Genomic DNA, 6941 nt, shown 5'->3' on the forward strand with positions numbered 1-6941 from the left:
CGCGACACAGTTCTGAGAACGTTGTTAGTGGGGTCCTTATTCAGCTTCCTATATGCTTGCGGATCCAGTAGATCCGTAATTTTTCTCTGATAGTCGGCCACATCCATAACCACCGTTGCGCTTCTTTTGTCAGCTGGGAGAACCAAAATACTATCGTCGTCATTCAGGAGTCTTAAAGCTCTTCTCTCACCCACAGTTATATTACTTTTCGGCGGTTTTGCATTGGCTAATATTCTCACTGTTTCTATACGGATTTCTTCAGCTGTTACAGAATCTACACTGCGAATTCCTGCTTCTACATTGGCTATAATTTCTTCCGTGGGCACAAAACGCGGACTAACAGCAAAATTTCCTCCCTTGGCATGCACAGATGTCTTATCGTCAGATAACGAACGTTTGGACAAATTGATAACGGTCCGGGAAACGTCTAAATGCCGAACAGTCTGATTAGGTAGCAAATTATCAAACTTCTTCTTCTGTCTACTAGACGTCGTCAACATACGCTTCCCCATGGTATCATGCAGTAGTCTATCAATTTTATCTGGAGTCCTTCCAGGCGTCGCACTTCTCTTGACATCTCCTCCCTGTAGAGGCGTCTGATACTAAAATGTAAACTTTCACGGCCGGAAATATCATGTCAATTATAATTATCCGGGCTGTTATGCCGTGGTCGGTTGATGAATGCTGTAGTGATTCCCAACGTTTCGTCTCCGACTGCGGGAGACATCTTCAAGGGGGTCCGTAGCTTGATGGAAGGTCCAACACACACACTGGCTCGCTACTGACTGCCGCTAAATTCCATGCCTGCGCGCCCCCGCGCCGCGGCGTGACGTCACGTGTTTTGAAAACGGATAATTATAATGCACATAGTGTTTTACTGGCATTATATTGAAAAGTTACGAGTTGTTTGCGTGTATGTAGACCGCGCTATGCATTATGTCTGTGATTTACGAATAGTTTGCAGGTATGTGGGCTGTGCAATGCATTACTTCGACAGTTTACAAAAAAAAAAATGGTTCAAATGGCTCTGAGCACTATGGGACTCAACTGCTGAGGTCATTAGTCCCCTAGAACTTAGAACTAGTTAAACCTAACTAACCTAAGGACATCACAAACATCCATGCCCGAGGCAGGATTCGAACCTGCGACCGTACCGGTCTTGCGGTTCCAGGCTGCAGCGCCTTTAACCGCACGGCCACTTCGGCCGGCAATTCCGTTCCGGTACCGGGAATCGAACCCGGGCCTCCTGGGTGAAAGCCAGGTATCCTAGCCACTAGACCACACCGGAGACAGTTTCCAATTAGTGAGCACGTCTGCAGAGCGTTTTACATGCATTATTTCGGTAATCTACGAGTAGTTTGCAGGTCTGTAAGCTGTGTAATGCATTATTTGGAAAGTTTAAAATTAGTGAGTGTGTTCGCAGAGTGTTGTACATGTATTATTTTGACAATTTACGATTTGGAAGAGGTGGTGGTCAGATGCCTTAAGTTAGTGGAGGTAGCCCTAGTGACCTTTATTTCCGCCATTTTCTAATGCTAGTGGAGGTAGCCCAATTGACCTATTTTCCCGCCAAAATTTGAACTTCATGCCGTGACGTCATCGTGACGTTGCCATACCTATCGCCGCCATTTTGGATACGCCATTTTGAATAAATTTGGCAATATACCAATGGGGCAACGCCGGCTCTGTCCCACTATTCCAACTCGATTGTCAACCCCATCCCTAGCATATGAAGGAGATGTTACAATAGTTTTGGGCTAGCTTGCCTCAGGATGGGATACAACGGCTTCATGACACCCTTCCCAACCGAATCAGTGCGGCATCCAAGCCAGAGGGGATACAAAGTCGTATTAACGCATTCGTACTGCCAAATTCTCTGTAAATTTGTGTCGACATTGTAACATCTCATACCATCTCAAACTGTGAGGTTTTATTTCGTGTTTCCTTCCCCTTCTGGGTGCTTCACTTCTTTTGACAAGAAGTGTAATTAACTTTAATGAGAGAGTTATCTTATGGTTCGATGACAGACTTGCATAAATAAATACTGTATACATGCCAGAACTTAAAAAACGCATACCATTTATGCAGCTAACTGAATTACAGGGAAGTCACATTATGACCTTTAGGAGGCTTGTTGTCACTAGGAAGAACCGCGACGCGTTCTACATGAGGTGTCATGTGAGCTGTGTCTAGTGTTGACGTCAGCGGTCAAAGGGAAGTACATATGATGATCGTGCCGCGACAGACGGCAGCAGAATAAGATTTCACGCCTGCACTGCTACATCAGTCTAGCAGCGGTTGCCGACCATTTTGGGACTGCACCAACGCTTCACCAAGAGTGGCTGTCCGGTTTGAGAGCTGGAAGCTGGACTGCGCGCCAGGATTCCTCTCGGACGCCACAGTTAGAGGTCTCTGAGGATGAGAGAGATAAAATTCATACCCGCACTGCATACCCAAATGCCATGTACACATCCACAATACTTTTATCTGCATCCATTCGATACACTGGGCTTTTGACAGTACATTTACCACTTACCTAAATTATCGATTGCTGCAGTTGGATTTCGTAATTTACTTTCAGTTGACCAAGAGTGTGAAGGCCGATCAGGACCACATTCTAATGCAACTTAGCTTATCGTATTGTTGAGGTTCCGAAAGTTACATCTTTCTGATGTAACTAACGAAATGGATTTTGTGATGTTTTCTGCTGAACGTTTTCGCAACATTGGGACATCAAATGAACTCGAGTTGCAAGTTGCCGTCACATATTGCAAAGCGTTTAGTTAGTCAAATTGTTCATTTGTCAAATGTACGTTAGTTGTCCATAATGTTGAATCGTGTAAACATGCTATACTTCAAAGTGACAATTGTATTGCTTGTAAATACATTGAAGACGAATATTGGACTGCAGTTTATTTTTCTCGTGTATAGCACTGAAGATTTTAGAGGACTCCATGAGAAAAATTACCTGGAGACACAAAGCTGTTGCCAAAACCGTTATCCGCCAAGGCAACAGAGCATCGTACTCGTAGAAGACAAGGTGCAGCACCTAGCTCCACCTTCTCCACTGCCGATCGCGGCAATCAGTCACAATCACTGAACAACAAATAACAATACGAGACGTTACGCCTACGTTCAGTCAGCGTACAAAGTCACGTTTACTGCTGAAAGGGTGGCCTTGACTTCGATGCTCTCCAGCGTCATTGAATGACGTTTCCGGACACGGGTTCCTATCCTCAATTTATTTCTCATTCACGCTGGCTGGCCGACCTAGGAGCAACGCTGCTGTCTTCTGTCGGTGAGGCGAGTGCCTGGAGTTCTAGTGGAGGCGTCCAGAGTTGCTCAACGAAACATGGCTTGTTTTTGTCATTACCGTACTGAAACACTGTTTTACCGGTGTTGCCGTGGTGCCTGCACTTTCCAGCGTCTGCAACCCGTGATGCAGTACTGTCATGCTGGTTGCCTATGTGACCCGACACATCAGCTTCTGCAAACGAAACAAAATTTACTGACACGTAAGCCAGCTGCTGGTACGAAGGAAAGTGGAACCACGTGTAAAACTAATGGAAAGCCATATGTAAGTACATGTCATCATCATCAGCTATTATAGAAGTCAAAACGCATCCAGCTTTTCAAGGACACTTTGAAGCCAATATATTAGCACTCTGTTCCAAATGGGTAATAACAGTGACTTAAAAGAAAAACATTTATAATTATTCATCGCAAATCGACGAAAATCGTATACCGATACTGACCTGCAACTATTAACAACAAAGTAATGTGGATACCGCACGTATACCTGCAGATATCCACATCGGCGCAGACCTGTAGCCACAACAGTGCTACGTAAAATAAAAGCAGGAGTGACGCAAAGTTGTGTCTAATATGTCAGCAGATTCTGCCTCGGCATCAATAGTGATCCCTGGCGCGGCCAGGCTACTCGGCCTATTCTGCTGCTGTTCCTATGCCATAATGGCGTGCTCTTCTCGTACGCTGGTGCCTGTCAAAACACCTCTCGCATTATCCAGCTGTTCTCTCCAATACATTAGTCATCATTCTAGGCAGCACTACCCTCAGATCAGTGACCCTAGAAGCGTATGTGGGAAACGATTTGAGGGCTCTGATCCCGTCTTAGTCACCCAGAAACTTTGTAGGATCAGCTGCGACACCTAGTAGGAGGATTATGGAACACTACTTGCCAAAATCATATCCGATATCTCCGCGGTCGTCTCAACGTACAATTTTACATCTTCATTGCAGCTAGAGAATGCTATACCAATATTGAATTGTCCAAGACGATAGACAGCTGTGTAATCCTATTATTGTGGTAATACACAGTGCGGAAACTTTAAACAGAACTTCATTCGTGTGAGACTGCCATACATGGTATTCACTTTTAGACATTCCAATTTTATGAATAATATTTCGAGACTTCCTAAAGCACAGAGTGCGATTATGTCAAAGACGCCATTCTTAGTACCCGAAAATGTCAGAAGTCGACGTATAATGCGGAAAAACGGAACTGTCAACTCACAAATATTGCTGGAGATCCACAAATGTATTCCTACTCAGACATGACCAGGTAAACTCACAAATTATAGTGTGAAGGATAGCAAGAACACAAATTTTGGTGGATTGCACAAGGTATAAACTACAGGTAGCCACAAATAGAAAATTAAGATTATACTTATTGAAGAATTCCAGGAATTTATGTACCGGTCGGATGAAATTTTTGTTGAAACCCAAAGTTAAGTCTACTTCGCGGAAGACATCTTAATGGGACTTTGCAGCTTTCTTGAAGATATGATGCACACCGTGGTTCGACATCGTTTTACTAGGAGAATTTTAGGAAATTATGGTTCATCTGTAAAGGAGACCGCATATACGACGCTAGCGCTACCTATTCTTGAGTACTGCCGGAGCGTTTGGGATCCGCACCAGGTTGGATGAAAGGAGACAGCGAAACAATTAAGAGGCGGACTGCTAGATTTCTTACTGGTAGGTTCGAACAACACGCAAGAGTTACGGAAGTGCTTCAGACGCTCAAATGGGAATCCCTGCGTCGAAGGCGACGTTCTTTTCGAGAGCACTAATGAGAAAATTTAGAGATCCGGTATTTGAAGCTGACTGCCGAACGATCCTACTGCCGCCAACATACTTTTCGAGTAAGGGCCACGAAGGTACGAGAAATTAGGGCTCATACGGAGGTATATATAGACAGTAGTTTTTTTCCCCGCTCTATTTGCGAGTGGAGCAGGAATGGAAATGACAAGTAGTGGTACAGGGTACCCTCCATCACGCGCCGTACGTTGGCTTGCGGAGTATGTATGTAGATTTATATGTGAGTGCAGATACTCACTATTAGTAGAGATCCAGGATGTACATCGGCCCTTCGAGAAAGCTACAACCCCATCGAAGATGTCCTCCAGAGGAGGAGACTAAATGTAAGTTTTCAACAAGAAATTCATCAGACAATCTATTTTAAAAGGTATGACGTTTCCGGCAGTGACACTTTACATTTTACAAAGCTAAGATTTTTGGGCCACTTCAGTAATTAGGATTCAGTCAACAACCCTTCTGCGAAATGCCACTTTATCGTAGGCGTTTTCAGCGCCAGTTGGGACTGATGATGATGATGTTTGGTTTGTGGGGCGCTCAACTGCGTGGTTATCAGCGCCCGTACAATTACCCAATCTTTGCTCAGTCCAATTTCGCCACTTTCCTGGATGATGATGAAATGATGAGGACAACACAAACACCCAGTCATCTCGAGGCAGGTGAAAATCTCTGACCCCGCCGGGAATCGAACCCGGGACCCCGTTCTCGGGAAGCGAGAACGCTACCGCGAGACCACGAGCGGCGGACGCCAGTTGGGACTGTGTGAATGCATCAATGAAGCTGAGGGCTATGCTGGCTGTAGCGCAGCTGCTGGTAGAGGCACCCAAGCTGCACAGGCCTCAGCAAAGGGACCTGGCGAAGAGCCTCCAACATCTTAGCGAGGAGAGGACTGAGGACTTTTTTTCCAGGCAGCTCTTCCAACAATGGATAGGTACTTACACGACGATCCCGGGTTTCTTCTTTTACCGTAAGTTCAGAACGTACTTCAGCGACCATCTTTAGACGCGACAGCTGATCGTTGTTTGTGTTTCTGCGAATAACCCGCTTCGCAGAAACACATTCCTCTCCGGCTAGATCGCGAGGAATGTACACTCTACTATCAATAAAACTTCAGCCTCGAAGTACACCATGTGTTTTGCCAGTCCTTTGTTGTAAGGCTGCACACAAGACAACTGATAATTCCTTCCCAGGTAGTATGCCAGTACACTTTATTAGTACAACACATAGACGTGAGTTCCACATACTACAGATTTAAAATGACGCAACTAAAGGATCGTCCGGATCTTACATAAGAATTACGCAATTAGGAGTTCTTCACGACGTTCACTAGCTAAATTCCATTCCTGGTGGCCACTGGAGCGATGTCGCGATACGATGTAGGTGCGGTTTCCCAGGCAGGGCATTGATAGATTGGCTGCTGGAAGCATCTGGAGTGCAGCCCAGAGCTGAGCGGTCAGCTAGAGGTCAAGCGGTGACACGGTGGAGGAATTTCCATAGGCGCTTGAACGGCACCTGACTCGCGGATGTAAACTAGTCGCCTCGATTGCAGCACTGCCGTTGCTGATGCACGCAGCATGTGAGAGATCATGGAGATCCTGGTGACTTCTGCTGGCGATTAGAAATAGTTTATCAGCAGTATAGCGTCCACAGCTTGTAATGCTCTTGTCATTCTCCTAAACAGAGCACCTGCAGCCCAGGGTCCGACTACTCACTGAGATGGGTGTTGTGCCGGAAACTAAACGGCCGGCGAACGGCCAGATATAAGAGTGTGGATGAGTGATGAAGTAAAGCAGTCGGTACATGGCAACCTATGGAGCACTATT

At 45.5% G+C, this 6941-nt stretch overlaps 1 non-coding gene across 1 annotated transcript; it reads right to left on the bottom strand.

The window, feature by feature from the left end:
* Positions 1-1216: 1216 nt before the first annotated feature.
* Positions 1217-1288, bottom strand: Trnae-uuc (transfer RNA glutamic acid (anticodon UUC)). Its single transcript has one exon. It is a non-coding gene; the product is annotated as a tRNA-Glu (tRNA).
* Between the last annotated feature and the right edge of the window lie 5653 nt (positions 1289-6941).

Source organism: Schistocerca cancellata, chromosome 1 (assembly GCF_023864275.1).
Source record: "Schistocerca cancellata isolate TAMUIC-IGC-003103 chromosome 1, iqSchCanc2.1, whole genome shotgun sequence".
Taxonomy (NCBI): domain Eukaryota; kingdom Metazoa; phylum Arthropoda; class Insecta; order Orthoptera; family Acrididae; genus Schistocerca; species Schistocerca cancellata.